General features: G+C 31.0%; 1 protein-coding gene across 1 annotated transcript in view; it reads right to left on the bottom strand.

The window, feature by feature from the left end:
• Positions 1–6,782: 6,782 nt before the first annotated feature.
• Positions 6,783–9,384, bottom strand: part of LOC139527738 (synergin gamma-like) — a gene marked incomplete in the record, with an annotated part of 53,688 nt that continues 51,086 nt past the window's right edge. The window contains 1 exon segment of the mRNA XM_071323380.1: positions 6,783–9,094.

Below are 9,384 nucleotides of genomic sequence, written 5' to 3'. Positions count from 1 at the left end.
AAAACCAACTATGTTTAAATAACCTGCATTATTATATGTTATTATACTACAGAAGTTTATATCTTTTAAAAAAAGGGTTAGTTACAGCTATGATATAAATAACAGAAATGTTATACACCCATGCAAGCAGCTTATTTGTTCTTTGGGCTTAATTTAGTCGGACAGTATACAATATTTCGAAAAACAAAATCAACAAGAATGTGTCCCCAGTACACGGATGCCCCATCCGCACTATCATTTTCTATGTTCAGTGGACCGTGAAAATGGGGTTAAATCTCTAATTTGGAATTAAAATTAGAAAGATCATATCATACAGAATATATATACTAAGTTTCAAGTTGATTGGACTTCAACTTCATCAAAAACTACCTCGACCAAAAACTTTAACCTGACATGGGACAGACGGACGAACGGACGAACGAACGAACAGACGGACGGACGGACGCACAGACCAGAAAACATAATGCCCATAAATGGGGCATAATAAAAATTTGTCATTCATCATCTAAGATATTAACAATTTCATTCAACGAGATAATATCTACTGACCTTCTTTTCGTTTGAAACGTAAGATATTCAGTACAAACAATACTTAATTTTAATATGAATTTGTAGTAAAGGGAACTAGTTTTTTAACATGAAGAATGATTATTTCAAGTTGCCTTCTATAAAAGTCACATTATATGGTATTACAAATATACCATAGTTCTCAATCGACGCACTTGTGTATACATGTTAAGTCTACATCAACTATTGTTCAGTCTTTCAGTCAATTTTTTTGTACTCTGGACATATCTTTATTGACTCCACCACAGTGAATAATTCTGAACATTGACCAAAAGTATGAAATTGCCTTACTTGTTTATCATGTTTTTAGTTGACTGATAATCGTTGTCTCAGTTCACTAGCTAGATATTTTTCACGGTCTTAGATCTTGATTAACAACAGTACTCGTCCAATCTGTAAGTATTATGATTATGTCCAATTCCTGATTGTAGAAATTCTGCGCAGTCTCAAACACATGAAAATTTTACTAATACGCTTTAAAAAATATTTTATGTTTATAGATTAATGTGTGCTTTCTTTTTGAATATTGTTCTTTATCATGTTTATGGTTATCTTCAATTGCATTATTGCTTTTTTTACTCATACAAAAGGGGGGGGGGTACGTAGCTTTATCAACTATTAAGACTATTTTTTATATAAGGTCAATGTATTTGGCATAAACAGTTTTGTAAGACGTAATATTGGTGAAATGTACTTGATTTTCTGTTGTCAAACCTGTTATCTAATGAAAAAAAGTATAGCTTACCATAGTTTTGATTACGCCACAAACTGTTCTAAATGGGAAACTATTTAAATTTACTTAAAATCATATCTATTTTCCCAGATATATTTAAATCTATGGTCGACAGGATGAAACTCTTGACATTTATGATCTTTATATACATAGGAAAAAAACGGTTTAAGAAAAAAAACCAGTCGCAAGAGAAAAGCAGAAAAGGAAAATTAGGAAAATCCCATGTTTTCACATTGTTTCATATAAACATTTCAGCAATATTGGAGCAAGAAACTTTAAATTCAATTAAAAATATTTTATTGTTCAAATGTCAAATCATGACAAATGTACATTTAAACAAAGGGATTGGACAAAAAGCTGTGCCTATACAAATCCTTTCCCATACAAGACGGATTGAATAACATTCGAGTACATAATTTTCTAATAAATTCATAGATCATACGTTGTTGCAGTGAGTCAGGGCAGGCAATTCCCCCACTTCTTGAAATATGTTATTGAGTACACATATATAAAAAATAACTATGTGAACAAAGTCATTGCTAGAAATACTGAAAGTGGTGTCGAATTTTATACCACATTAATAAGTGTTGGTAAGGAATCAATTAGATCGTTTTAGTGATATGTTTACTCAGACTCACAAACTCACTGCAACAAAGTTGTTCTATTTATATGAATAACAGGAATTATTGACCCTTTTTGCAATACATAAGTTTTTTAGTATACCATCTTATTACAAGACTAATAATTTCTTGGTTTAAAAAAAAATATAATTACTAATACAAAATATGAAATAAAATATTTATAAATTTACATGTATTTGCAAAAGGATGCTAAACACAATTGGTTGAGTTTTTTTGTGTTAGCAGTTAGGTATGTCTTTAATTAAGACTAAAGAGTGGTACACTGTGGTTATAGACTGATTTCTAAACAGTTATATTATCACATGAAATATTATAAAATCTTCCAGTTTCATGAATATATTGTTGGACATATGTAAATATCTCTGTGTTTTCGTCAATATTTAAGTCGGAGCAACCCTGTAGTAGGACAACATTAAGATTGACATTATCAAAGTTTCTTATTTTTCGAAAGAGCTCATATCTCTGATAAATGTAAAATGGACAAACATAAAAGAAATGAGCTAGTGGAAGAGAAAACCGGACAAGGGCTTATTTCCTCATTCAGTTTTCGTTTGAATCCTGTAAAGCTTACAATATTTTTAATTTCTCCATCAAGTGAATTCCACTTGTCAAGAGTATTTGGAATAAAACTGGTCTTATAGACTGTGGTTCGACACTGGGGAATTTTAAATTCCCTGTTATTTCTCAGACCATATTGGACATTAGTGTTTGCATACGACAAGACATCAGCAGCAATGTAATTAGGAATATCTCCAGAAATAGTTTAATGAAGAAAAAATAATTTGTTTTTCTGACGTCTATTCTGGAGGGAATCCCACCCAAATTCCTTGTATAGTTTCCATCTAGGAGTTCCCTTTCGAATCCCAGTTATAATTCTAGCAGCAGCTAGTTGTACAGACTCAATTAGATCTGATTCTTATTTTGTGCAGTTATCCCAAATTATGTTCCCATATTCAAAAATAGGCCTTATAAATGCAATATAAAGTCTTTCCAGAGACTGTCTATCAATCTTATGTTTTAAATATCTCATAATATTAAGACGTCTACAAGCTTTTGAATATATATCCTGTATGTGACTTGCCCATCTTGCATTAGATGATAGGGCTATACCAAGATATTCATGTTCTGAGATATTTTCTATAGGTGCATTATTCATGCATTATGATGCAACATCAATATTACTTTTTTCTCGTAAAGTGCATAGATTTGGTTTTGTTTGCATTGAATGTTACACCCCATTATCTTGCCCACTGATCTGATTCTAGATCTAGATCTTGCCCCGGGGAGTCAGCGGTTGATTTCTCATCATCTACAACACAATATAGACAAGTATCATCTGCTAACAGTTTTATTTTCTTTGTAACTACATCTACTATGTCATTCACAAAGATTAAAACAGAAAAGGGCCCAAGATGGACCCTTGAGATACTCCTGCCTTGAAAGTATTCCAATGAGAAAAGGAACCATTTACTCCAACCCTTTGATGTCTTTCAGAAAGATAACTTTTGAACCAGTTAAGCAAATTAACTTTTATTCCATATTTTCTTAATTTATTAAGAAGTCCCATGTACCAAACGCGAGCAAATGCCTTTGACACATCACAAAATATAAATCTGACACCTTTAACCTTCGTCAAGATTTTTTACAATCTCATCATATACTACAAGTAACTGATTGATAGTAGAGTCTTTGTTACGGAACCCTGACTGTTGATCTGTTAATATTGCATGATCATGTATATAGTTATGTAAATACTTAAAAATAATTTTCTCCAATATTTTGCCTAAACAATTAGTAACAGAGATAGGCCTGTACTTTGAAACACTGTCCTGATCTCCTTTACCCTTGTAGATAGCTGATACATTTGCAAGTTTCCAATCACTGGGAACAATTCCAGTTTGTAAGCTTTTATCAAATATGAATGTTAGTGGTGTAACCAATGATGGGAAAATTGCCTTAAGCAATTTTGGAGGTAACTTGTCAGGTCCAGCTGGTTTGTTAATATGGAAATGGTCAAATGAGCAAGTAACGGTTTGTCTAAAAAACAATCATTCAATTTTCATTATTTAACATTCGATTGCAACATTCAATATTCAAAATTTGTTCAGCATTCAATTTTCATTATTTAACATTCATTTTCAACATTCAACATTCGATTTTAAAATTCAACATTTAAAATGTTGGTTTTTATGTTAAACTTTTTTGTTTCATTATTTTTTTTCAACAATCGTTTTTAACTTTCAAAATTCGATTTTGAACATTGAACATTCGTTTTCAACATTCAACATTCGTTTTCAATCGATTTTCAACATTCAATAATAGTGATAAATAGTTGTCAGGAAATAAACTTCGCGGCTTATAAAGATCTGAAGATTACTTGACATGTAGATCTAATTAGTTATCAAAGGTACCAGGATTATAATTTAGTATGCCAGACGCGCGTTTCGTCTACATAAGACTCATCAGTGACGCTCATATCAAAATATTTATAAAGCCAAACAAGTACAAAGTTGAAGAGCATTGAGGATCCAAAATTCCAAAAAGTGGTGCCAAATACGGCTACGGTAATCTATGCCTGGGAAAAGAAAATCCTTAGTTTTTCGTAAAATTCAAAGTTTTGTAAACAGGAAATTTATAAAAATTACCACATTATTGATATTCATGTTTAACACTTTCACCTATGTCAGTTTTGCTTTTTTTGTTTTAGTTTTTGAGATGGAAGCCAAAAACTTTATTTTGACCTTTATTTTCTTTTCAGAAACTGCCGCTAGATTTTTTAATGGATCAAATCCCCCGAGTACAATCTTTAAACTAGATACCCAAAGGAACATTCAATTAAAGTTTTTACTTATTTGCCCAAAAAGGTTAGAGATGATTTTTTCATTAATCGACTTTCACAACTTAATTAAACTCTTTTAAAAGGATTAATTCCTCAAGGGGTGAATGGACTATTTTGATCAGTTTGACTTATTTGTAGATCTTACTTAGCTAAACATAACAATGTGTTGTCGAACTTGTCTGAACACTACATAACAGATAGATCATGAACTATTTATCACTTTAACTCCCTTTTACTTTTGCTCTTACTGATGTAATTTTTGAGATATAAGCTAAAAACTGCTTTTGTTACCTTTGTTCTATTTTAAGCCATGGCAGCCATGTTTGTTGATGGATCAAAACTTTGGATACAATTTACAAACAAGATAGTCCAAGGAACATTCAGCTAAAGTTTGGTATTATATGGCCAATTAGTTTCAGAGAAAAATTTTGAAAAAATAGCTGATAGAAATTGACCTATTTAATATTTTTCAACCCTTGTCAGATTTGCTCAAATGCTTTAGTTTTTGAGTTATCAGCCAAAAACTGCATTTCACCCCTATTTCCTATTTTTAGCTGTAGCGCCAACGTTTGTTGATGGATCAAAACTTTGTTTACAATTTATACACTAAATACCTTGAGGAACAATCACTTAAGGTTTGAAGGTATTTGGCCCAGTAGTTTCAGGAGAAGATTCTTGAAAAAGTTTACGACTACGATGACAACAGACAACAGATGACGATGGATGCCAAGTGATGACATAAGTGCACATGAGCCCTTCAGTCTCTGTGATCTAATGATCAATAATGGACTTTGACGATCGAGTTCGATACGTTATATATGGACCTGCTAAGTTTATATATTGACAGAGAACGAAGTTTGAGTGTCAATATAATCAAACAGGTCCATATATAACATATTGACTAAGTGAAAGTCCTTAATTTTTATATAACATATGTAAATAACGTATTAAAAAATCGAAATCAATGTTCTTCTGAGTATTATCAAAATTTTATTTTGCAAGATTTTTTTTTAAGAACAAGTAAAAATTCAAATGGAGCTCATTTCAGTCTACTTGCAATTTTCTTTTTGTAATCTGCAGAACTTCAGCCATGATTGTTATGTGTGATGTCACAGTTTTTTTAATATTGACCGTCAATATATGTATAAATAGAAACATAGCATCAATATATTTAAAAATATAAACAAGGCTTCAGATACATGAAATATCATTTGAAACATGTGATCCTTATATCCAATGAAAATATGAGAACTCCATTTGACTCCTATGTTCTATTTTTAGCCATGCCAGCAATGCTTGTTGGTGTATTAAAACTTGGGAACAAATTTATATACTATATACACTTAACATTCAATTAAAGATTGAAGGTATTAAACCCAATATTTTCAGCAAAGATTCTTGAAATAGTTATGACTATGGACAACCATGGACACTTATTGATGGCATAAGCTCACATGGCCCTGTGGGACAAGTGACCTAAACACTTGAGGATCGAAGAGCCTGTGTAGCTACCTACAAAATCATCTCAATTTTCTTTCGTTGAAATGATCATTGAAGGTAACTTTATTAAGCGTTAGATTTTACCCAGCTGATTAAAAAAAAAATTATGGTTCTTTTTATCTGTAAGTTTCAAAATATTTCCTCTAACATAAACAAATTTAGGTCTTCTATTTTTAACAGTGTTTTAAATATTGAATTCTTTATACACTTCAACAGAATGCATAGGATTAAGGCACATCATTTAATCCTCCTGAAATATTTGTAGCTTAATTTTCAGCAGCAGCCTTTAAAAAACAACTAACCAATCAAATCAGTAACTGCAAAGATAAAGACCAGCAGTAAAAGTATTCTTCCTTTGATACAATGTTTGTTTACTATTGTTTTATGTGATAAGCAACCATTAAGGTCTTCTGAAAATTAATAACATTCCTTTTTTAACAGTTTACTGTAATCCCTCAAATAGAAATGCTTATAGATGAAATGCCAATGTAAAAAAAAAATCTTACTTTTTTCATAATTTGATATCTAATATGTTTTAATGTTTCAACACATGAGGAGTCATTTAACAAACATTACAAAACAACAATATTGCACTTTTCATATTTGGCTCAATATACTTTAGAATAACATTCAAATTTAAACTATGTATAAATACGTCTGCAAAACTTTTGTCAATCTATGAAACAAAAAGTTGCCTTCATTCCTTCATTATACATTTATACATTGATAATAGAAATTGTAAATTTTTGCCCAGTTGTCTGCCTTTTCCTATTGGTAACTGTACAACCACAATGGAAAATTTCAGTACAAAACAATAATGTTTTGAGTTTAGTTTTTACCAATATATTCTAAAAATATATTGTTATAAAATTCCCTTTTGTTACAAATAATAAAATTACATGTATTATGCCATAATTATTCCAGAATTAATTTACAATTCATTTTGCATATAAAGTAATTTATGTTTGTCAAAAAAATGATTGGCAAATACTGATAGTTTCATAACTTTGCTTTGAAAGATCTGATACAACACTGTTCTTTTTCTGTTTCAAAGATCTATCTGAATGATTCAGTCTTGATCATTTTGTCCTGATGATCCCCTCCCCCCCTTTCCAAAATCGGAAAAATTGAAGGCAGAAATTTCATTGGCTTACCAAAATAAGCAGTGAAACAGGATCATTGAAAGCAAAGAAAGCAAAGAAAGCAAAGAAAGAACACAGGATTGTCTGAGATATGGACATAGATACAGGAATTAAGTAAATGTGTAGGGGTGTTTCAAAATTGATCACTCTGGGAGGTAATCAATTTTTCAAACTGTTGGTTGTATCATTGTCCTTATAATCATGATAATATTTTTAAGAATTATAAATAAAATGAAAAAATTTATATTATGGGTGTATGGGTTCTTAAAAAAGTGCCTCCTATGTCCCCATGTGTTCAATTCTGGAAAAACTTTAATTTGGAATTAAAATTAGAAAGATCATATCATAGGGAACATGTGTACTAAGTTTCAAGTTGATGTAACTTTAACTTCATCAAAAACTACCTTGACCAAAAACTTTAACCTGAACTTCACACTATTATTTTCTATGTTCAGTGGACCATGAAATTGGGGTCAAAACTATAATTTGGCATTAAAATTAGAAAGATCATATCATGGGGAACATGTGTACTAAGTTTCAAGTTGATTGGACTTCAACTTCTTCAAAAACTACCTTGACCAAAAACTTTAACCTGAACTTCACACTATTATTTTCTATGTTCAGTGGACCATGAAATTGGGGTCAAAACTATAATTTGGCATTAAAATTAGAAAGATCATATCATGGGGAACATGTGTACTAAGTTTCAAGTTGATTGGACTTCAACTTCTTCAAAAACTACCTTGACCAAAAACTTTAACCTGAAGCGAACGGACGCACAGACTGACGCACAGACGTACGAACGAACGAACGAACAGACAAACGAACGGACGAACAGAGGCACAGACCAGAAAACATAATGCCCTTGGAAATATTTGCTATAGTTGTACAAATAACTCATGTAAAGCTATGATTACAACTGACAATGATGGAATGACAATTGTGAAAACTTTATATGAGTGATACTACATTACAGATGACCACACGACTGCAGCAAATAGCTCAATGTCAGAAGCAGAAAACAATCTGGTAATATATCGTGTAGATCAGCAAAATTGTAAAACCTGAAGGGTTTTAGAAACTTTAAAAATAAAACTTAACCTGCTTCAAATCCCACTTCCACCTCCCTGTGGTGAGCATGGGATTAATAGCAGATTGAATGGATATTTAGTTATTATATCAATGAATCAGTACAACTTTATGTCTCATGACTTGTGTTAATATATGTACATTGGTACATTGATGCAAATGAAAAAAAAAAAATTGGCACAATAATGAAAAAAAAAATTGTTGAAAATGGAGTGCAGATTGGCACAAATGCAAAATGCCAGTTAATACACTAGTAATAAAAATTAAATGCACAAAAACCAAAAAAGCATTATGAGTGTATGTTATGTTGAACATGGTGATGAATGTTTTGCACACTACAAATCCAGGTGTCTTTTCATAAAAAATCTTAGGACTAAAATTGCTCGTAACTTATACCGAAATGTTCATTATCTAAAAGTGTTTTTTTTTTCTAACAATTTTATTCAAATGGCTCACATCCTTTAGAATTCACTAACCATGATCGATAAAACTTAAAACTTAAAAGTCAAGTGGCCACAGTTTTGTCCCATAAATATTTATAGTATGTGCTTTATTTTTCTAATGTGGTCCTCCATTGCTATTCCCTAGACTTTAATGACCTTTGGACTTTGGGGGGTTTCTCACGGGTTTCTACTCTTTACAAAAAAATGTAATTATATGCATGCATGAATTTACATATTTGTTTCAAAAAAGAAACATGTTTGTGAATTTTCATCTAAATTCTAAAGCTTAAGGAAAATAATCATGTTTCATCTTGCTTTTTTTTTCATTAAATGGGAAAAAAATATTTCTTACTTTCTCACAGAAACCACAAAAAAGTTTTTTTTTACTGTTACAAAAGCTCTTCATGGTGAATAAATTCCAGCAAAAATA

This window comes from Mytilus edulis, chromosome 6, assembly GCF_963676685.1.
Source record: "Mytilus edulis chromosome 6, xbMytEdul2.2, whole genome shotgun sequence".
NCBI classification, from domain to species: domain Eukaryota; kingdom Metazoa; phylum Mollusca; class Bivalvia; order Mytilida; family Mytilidae; genus Mytilus; species Mytilus edulis.
Note: the sequence above shows the minus strand (reverse complement) of the source record. Positions and strands in the feature narration are given on the sequence as shown.